Here is a 7,500-nt window from a genome sequence, read left to right on the forward strand (position 1 = left end):
GGGTGGGGCTTTGTGAAAATTTCCGTGAGGGCGAAAAAATCTTGCAAAAGCCAAATTCCCGGCGGGTGGGGTTTGCTATTTCTGCTAGGGTAGAAAAATCTCTCGAATGCCAAATTTCGGGTGGGAGGGAAGGGTTTTGTAGAAATTTCTGCCAGGGCAAAAAAATCTCCCGAGTGCCAAATTTTGGGTGAGTGGGGTTTTGTAGAATATTTTCACGAGGGGGAAAAAAATCTCCCGAGTCCCAAATTATGAGCTGGTGGGGTTTGTGATTTTCGAAAGGGCGGAAAAATCTCCCGAGTGTCGAATTCCCTGCGGGTGGGGTTTTGTGATTTCTACAAGTGCGAATAAGTTTTCCATGTGGGTTGGGTTTGCAATTTCTGTGAGGGCAAAAAAATCTTCCAAGTCCAAATTCCGGGCAGGCGGGGTTTTGTAATTTCCAAGTGCCAAATTCCGAGCGAATGGGGTTTGTAAATTCCGCGAGGGCGGAAAAAACTTCCAAGTCCAAATTTCGAGCGGGTGGGGTTTGTAAATTTTCGTGAGGGCAGAAAAATCTTCCGACTGCAAATTCCAGGTGGGTCCCCAGGTTTTGTAATTTTTGCGAGGACAGACGACTCATGTACATGATCCAAAACTGGTCAACTTATTTTTTTGGTTAACGCCCAAAGTTTTGAACTCAAATCGAGTTGGCTACCCCGACTCGAATCGCCTCCAAATTTTTTGCACAACCCATGTCACCATGCTCGACTTGATTCTAAGTGCCCCGAGTCATGTATGTGGTCCAAAAGAGGTCAACCTTTTTTTTTTGGGGGGTTAATGCCCAAAGTTTTCAACTCGAACCGTGTCGGCAACCCTGACACGAATCGCCCCAATTACCCAAACCCCGACTCGAATCGCGTCGAGCCTTAACCACCTCCAATTTTTTTGCACGACTCATGTCACTGTGCTCGACATGATTCTAAGTGCACCGAGTCATGTGTGTGATCCAAAGGCGGTCAACTCTTTTTTTGGGTTAACGCCCAAAGTTTTCAACCCAAATTGTGTCGGCAACCCCGACTCGTATCGCCTCGAGCCTTAACCGCCTCCAATTTTTTTGTAGGACTCATGTCACCGTGCTCGACTTGGTGCCCCGAGTCATGTACGTGATCCAAAAGGGGTTAACTTCTTCCTTCTTTGGTTAACACCCAAAGATTTCAACTCGAATCGTGTGAGCAACCCCAACTCAAATCGCCTCGAGCCTTAATCGCCTGCAATTTTTTTGAACCACTCATGCCACCGTGCTTGACTTGATTCTATGCGCCCCAAGTCATGTATGTGATCCAAAAGCGATTAACTCTTTTTTTGGCTAACGGCCAAAGTTTTTGAATCGACTCAGCTACCCCGACTTGAATTGCCTCGAGCCTTAACCGCCTCCATTTTTTTCGCTCGACTCATGTAATCGCACTCGCCTTGATTTTGAGTGGCCCGAGTCACTTACGTGATCCAAAACCGGGTAACTTTTTCTTTTTTCTTTTTTTTGTCAAGTCCCAATGTTTTGAACTCGAATAGAGTCGGATGCCCCAACTCGAGTCGTCTCCAAATTTTTTGCACGACTCATGTCACCGTGCTCGACTTGATTCTAAGTGTCCTGAGCCATGTACATGATCCAAAAGCGGTTAACTTTTTCTTTTTGGTTAACGCCCAAAGTTTTCAACCTGACCCGCCTCGACAACCTCGACTCGAAGCGCCTCGAGCCTTAATGGCCTCCAATATTTTTGCACGACTCATGCCACCGTCGACTTTTCGCTCGAATCATGTCACCCAAGGCACCTCGATGCTACATGACTCGAGCCCTGTGCGCGATCCAAAATCGGGTAACGTTTTTTTTTGAACTCCCAAAATTTCATTCTTTTTTGCCTTATGAGGCCTATCATGATCTCTTTTTATAAAGAAAATTCTCAAATCGTATCGTTTCGGCTACCCTACCTCGAATCTGGCTAGCTAGACGTAACGCCTCGAGTCGGCTCGGCAATACGTGAACTGAAACTTGTGCGTGATCCAAAAGCGGGTAACTTGTTTTTTCTTTTCTTGTAATGCCCAAAATTTAGCGCTTTTCGCTGTATAGGGCCTCCCATGATTTTTTTTGTTTTTTTTTTTTCCCCCTCATCGACCCACTCTGGTGACCCAGTCGGGTCGCCCGAGGCTGGGGCAACGGAGATGGGTTGACCTAGTCGGGTGACCCAAGTTGGGTCGACCCAGGCGTGCGATCCTGACTGGGGACAGGAAGTCGATTCTATAAGTTTGCTTGCCAATTTTGCTAGCCAGGTCAGCTCACCAAGTCATCTAACCATGTGGTCTTTGCCAAATCAAGAATTGACTCTTTAAGTCCACTCACAGCTCGTCAAGCTGACTCACCGAGATGACTTACCGTCTCGCCTCACCAGGTTGCCCCACCAGGTTGCCTCTTCTTTAAAACCGCTCACCATGTCGGCTCCCCAAGTCACCTCACCAAGTCGACTATTCAGGTTGCCTCACCAAGTTGACCCCTTAAGTTCACTCACCAAGTCAGCTCCCTAAGTCAGCTCACCAAGTCGAATCACCTAGTCATTTTACTACCTTGCCCCAACAGGTGTGCTCGCCAAGTTGCCCCGCCGAGTTGCTTCTCTAAGCCCACTCACCATGTCAGCTCACCAAGTCGAGTGTTCAAGTACGTTGCCAAGTCAACTCTTTAAGTTCGCTCACCAGGTCAGCCTGCCCAAGTCGCCTCTTTAAGTTCATTTGCCAGGTCGGCCCACCCAAGTCGCATCAACGGGCTAACTTGCCAAGTCACCTCACGAAGTTGACTCTTTAAGTGCGCTCACCAAGTTAGCTCACTAAGTCGACTCACCATCTCGCCTCGATAAGTTGGCTTGCCAAGTTACCCCACCAAGTCATCGCCTCTTTAAGCCCACTCACCATGTCAGCTCGTGAGGTCGGCTCACCAAGTCGACTAATCAAGTAGGCCCACCAAGTCGCCTCAAGGATAGCTCCTGACCATGAGTCGCCTCACCATGTTGACTCAATGAGTCACCTCACCATGTTGACTCTTTGAGCCCGCTCGCCAGGTCGCCTCACCAAGTCGACTTGAGTCCGTTGCCAAGTTGACTCTTTAAGTTTGCTCGCCAGGTCGACTCGCCAAGTCAGCTCACCATGTCATCTCAATGAACCAACTCGTCGAGTCACTTCACCACGTCGGCTCTCTAATATCGCTCGCCAAGTCGCCCCACCAACTCGACCCATTAGGCCCACTTACCACATCACCCCGTTAGGCCCACTCTCACCAAGTGGACTCTTTAAGTTTGCTCATAAAGTCGAGCCACCAAGTACTCTCACCAAGTCAACTCTTTAAGTCCTTTCATCAAGTCACCCCACCAAGTACTCTCACCAAGTCAACTCTTTAGGTCCGTTCATAGAGACACCCCACCAAGTCGACCCTTCAAGTGCGTTCATCAAGTCACCCCACCAAGTCGACTCTTTAAGTTCATTCATCAAGTCACCCCGCCAGGTCAGCCCAAAAATTACTCTCACCAAGTCGACTCTTTAAGTTCGTTCATCGAGTCACCCCGCTAGGTCAGCCCACCAAGTGGACTCTTTAAGTTCGTTCGTGAAGTCACTCGGCCAAGTCGGCCCACCAGGTCGACTCTTTAAGTTTGTTCATCAAGTCACCCTGCTAGGTCAGCCCACCAACTACTCTCACCAAGTCGACTCTTTAAGTTTCCTCACCAAGTCACCCCGCAAGGTCGGCCCACCAAGTACTCTCACCAGGTTGACTCTTTAGGTTTGTTCATCAGGTCACCCCATCGAGTACTCTCACCAAGTTGACTCTTTAAGTTCGTTCATCAAGTCACCCTACAAGGTCAGCCCACCAAGTACTCTCACCAAGTCGACCCTTTAAGTTTGGTCATCAACTCACCCTGCCAGGTCGACCCACCAAGTACTCTCACAAAGTCGACTCTTTAGGTTCATTCATCAATTCACCCCGCCAGCTCGGCCCACCAAGTTCTCTCACCAGGTCCACTCTTTAAGTTCGTTCATCAAGTCACCCTGCCAGTTCGACCCACCAAGTACTCTCACAAAGTTGACTCTCTAAGTTCGTTCATCAAGTCACCATACCAGGTCAGCCTACCAAGTACTCTCACCAAGTCACCATGCTAGTTCGACCCACCAAGTCGACTCTTTAAGTTTGTTCATCAAGTTACCCAGCCAAGTCAGCCCACCAAGTCAACTCTTTAAGTCCGTTCATCAAGTCACGTGACCAGGTCAGCCCACCGAGTACTCTCACCAAGTCGACTCTTTAAGTTTGTTCATCAAATCACCCGGCCAGGTCAGCCCACCAAGTCACCAAGTACTCTCACCAAGTTGACTCTCTAAGTTCGTTCATCAAGTCACCCCACTGGGTTGGCCCACCAAGTCAAATCTTTAAGTCCGTTCATCAAGTCACCCCACCAAGTACTCTAACCAAGTCGATTCTTCAAGTGCATTCATCAACTCACCCAACCAACTACTCTCACGAAGTTGACTCTTTAACTATGTTCATCAAGTCACCCAACTAAGCACTCTCACCACATCAACTCTTTAGGTCCATTCATAAAGTCACCCCACCAAGTCGACCCTTCAAGTGCGTTCATCAAGTCACCCCACCAAGTACTCTCACCAATTTGACTCTTTAAGTCTTTTCATCAAGTCACCACACCAAGTACTCTCACCAAGTCAACTCTTTAGGACCGTTCATCAAGTCACCTCGCCAAGTCGACCCTTGAAGTTCGTTCATCAAGTCACCCCACCAAGTCGACCATTTAAGTCAGTTCACGAAGTCACCCAACTAGGTCGGCCCACCAAGGACTCTCACCAAGTTGACTCTCTAAGTCTGTTCATGAGGTCACCCCACCGAGTACTCTCACCAAGTCAACTCTTTAGGTCCATTCATCAAGTCACCCGGCAAAGTTGACCCTCTAAGTTCGTTCATCGAGTCAGCCGACCAAGTCGACTCTTTAAGTCCTTTCATCAAGTCACCCCGCCAAGCCGACTCTTTAAGTCCGTTCATCAAGTCACCAGAACAACTACTCTCACCAAGTCGACTCTATAAGTCTTTTCATCAAGTCAGCCCGCCAAGTACTCCCACCAAGTTGACTCTTTAAGTCCGTTCATCAGTTCACCCTGCCAAGTACTCTCACCAAGTCAACTCTTTAGGTCCATTCATCAAGTCACCACGCCAAGTCGACCCTTTAAGTCTGTTCATCAAGTTGCCCCGCCTAGTTGCTTCTCTAAGCCCACTCACCATGTCAGCTCACCAAGTCGGTTGTTCAAGTACGTTGCCAAGTCAACTCTTTAAGTTCGCTCACCAGGTCAGCCCACCTAAGTTGCCTCTTTAAGTTCATTCGCTAGGTTGGCCTGCCCAAGTCGCATCAGCGGGCTAACTCACCGAGTCACCTCACAAAGTTGACTCTTTAAGTGCACTCACCAAGTCAGCTCACCAAGTCAAGTCACCATCTCGCCTTGATAAGTTCGCTTGCCAAGTTACCCCACCAAGTCGTCGCCTCTTTAAGCCCGCTCACCGTGTCAGCTCATCAGGTCGGCTCACCAAGTCGACTAATCAAGTAGGCCCACCAAGTTGCCTCAAGGATAGCTCCTCACCATGAGTTGCCTCACCATGTTGACTCAATGAGTCGCCTCACCATGTAGACTCTTTGAGCCCGCTCGCCAGGCTCCCTCACCAAGTCGACTCGAGTACGTTGCCAAGTCGACTCTTAAAGTTCGCTCAGTAGGTCGACTCACCAAGTCAGCTCACCATGTCATCTCAATGAACCAACTCGCTGAGTCGCCTCACCATGTCAGCTCTCTAATACCACTCGCCAAGTCACCCCACCAACTCACCCCATTAGGGCCACTCACCACATCGCCCCGTTAGGCCCACTCTCACCAAGTGGACTCTTTAAGTCTACTCATAAAGTCGAGCCACCAAGTACTCTCACCAAGTTGACTCTTTAAGTCCTTTCCTCGAGTCACCCCACCAAGTACTCTCACCAAGTCAACTCTTTAGGTTCGTTCATAGAGTCACCCCACCAAGTCAACCCTTCAAGTGCATTCATCAAGTCACCCCACCAAGTCAACTCTTTAAGTTCATTCATCAAGTCACCCCGCCAGGTCAGCCCACAAATTACTCTCACCAAGTTGACTCTTTAAGTTCGTTCATCGAGTCACCCTGCCAGGTCGGCCCACCAAGTGGACTCTTTAAGTTCGTTCATGAAGTCACTCTGCCAAGTCAGCCCACCAGGTCGACTCTTTAAGTTCGTTCATCAAGTCAGCCCGCCAAGTCAGCCCACCAACTACTCTCACCAAGTCGACTCTTTATGTTTGCTCACCAAGTCACCCCGCCAGGTCGGCCCACCAAGTACTCTCACCAGGTTGACTCTTTAGGTTTGTTCATCAGGTCACCCCACCGAGTACTCTCACCAAGTTGACTCTTTAAGTTCGTTTATCAAGTCGCCTCGCCAGGTCGGCCCACCAAGTACTCTCACCAAGTCGACCCTTTAAGTTCGGTCATCAACTCACCCCACCAGGTCGGCCCACCAAGTACTCTCACAAAGTCAACTCTTTAGGTTCGTTCATCAATTCACCCTGCCAGCTCGACCCACCAAGTACTCTCACAAAGTTGACTCTCTAAGTTTGTTCATCAAGTCACCCTACCAGGTCAGCCCACCAAGTACTCTCACCAAGTCACCATGCTAGTTTGACCCACCAAGTCAACTCTTTAAGTCTGTTCATCAAGTCACCTGGCCAAGTCGGCCCACCAAGTCGACTCTTTAAGTCCGTTCATCAAGTCACGTGACCAAGTCAGCCCACTGAGTATTCTCACCAAGTTGACTCTTTAAGTTTGTTCATCAAGTCACCCGGCCAGGTCGGCCCACCAAGTCACCAAGTACTCTCACCAAGTCGACTCTCTAAGTCTGTTCATCAAGTCACCCCGCCAGGTCGGCCCATCAAGTCGAATCTTTAAGTCTGTTCATCAAGTCACCCCACCAAGTACTCTAACCAAGTCGATTCTTCAAGTGCGTTCATCAAGTCACCCGACCAACTACTCTCACCAAGTCGACTCTTTAACTATTTTCATCAAGTCACCCCACCAAGCACTCTCACCACGTCAACTCTTTAGGTCCGTTCATAAAGTCACCCCACCAAGTCGACCCTTCAAGTGCATTCATCAAGTCACCCCACCAAGTACCCTCACCAATTCGACTCTTTAAGTCTTTTCATCAAGTCACCACACCAAGTACTCTCACCAAGTCAACTCTTTAGGACCGTTCATCAAGTCACCTAGCCAAGTCGACCCTTGAAGTCCGTTCATCAAGTCACCCCACCAAGTTGACTCTTTAAGTCAGTTCACGAAGTCACCCAACCAGGTCGGCCCACCAAGGACTCTCACCAAGTCGACACTCTAAGTCTGTTCATCAGGTCACCCCACCGAGTACTCTCACCAAGTCAACT

Source organism: Cupressus sempervirens, chromosome 7, assembly GCF_028749045.1.
Source record: "Cupressus sempervirens isolate cs-2001-9-10 chromosome 7, ASM2874904v1, whole genome shotgun sequence".
NCBI classification, from domain to species: domain Eukaryota; kingdom Viridiplantae; phylum Streptophyta; class Pinopsida; order Cupressales; family Cupressaceae; genus Cupressus; species Cupressus sempervirens.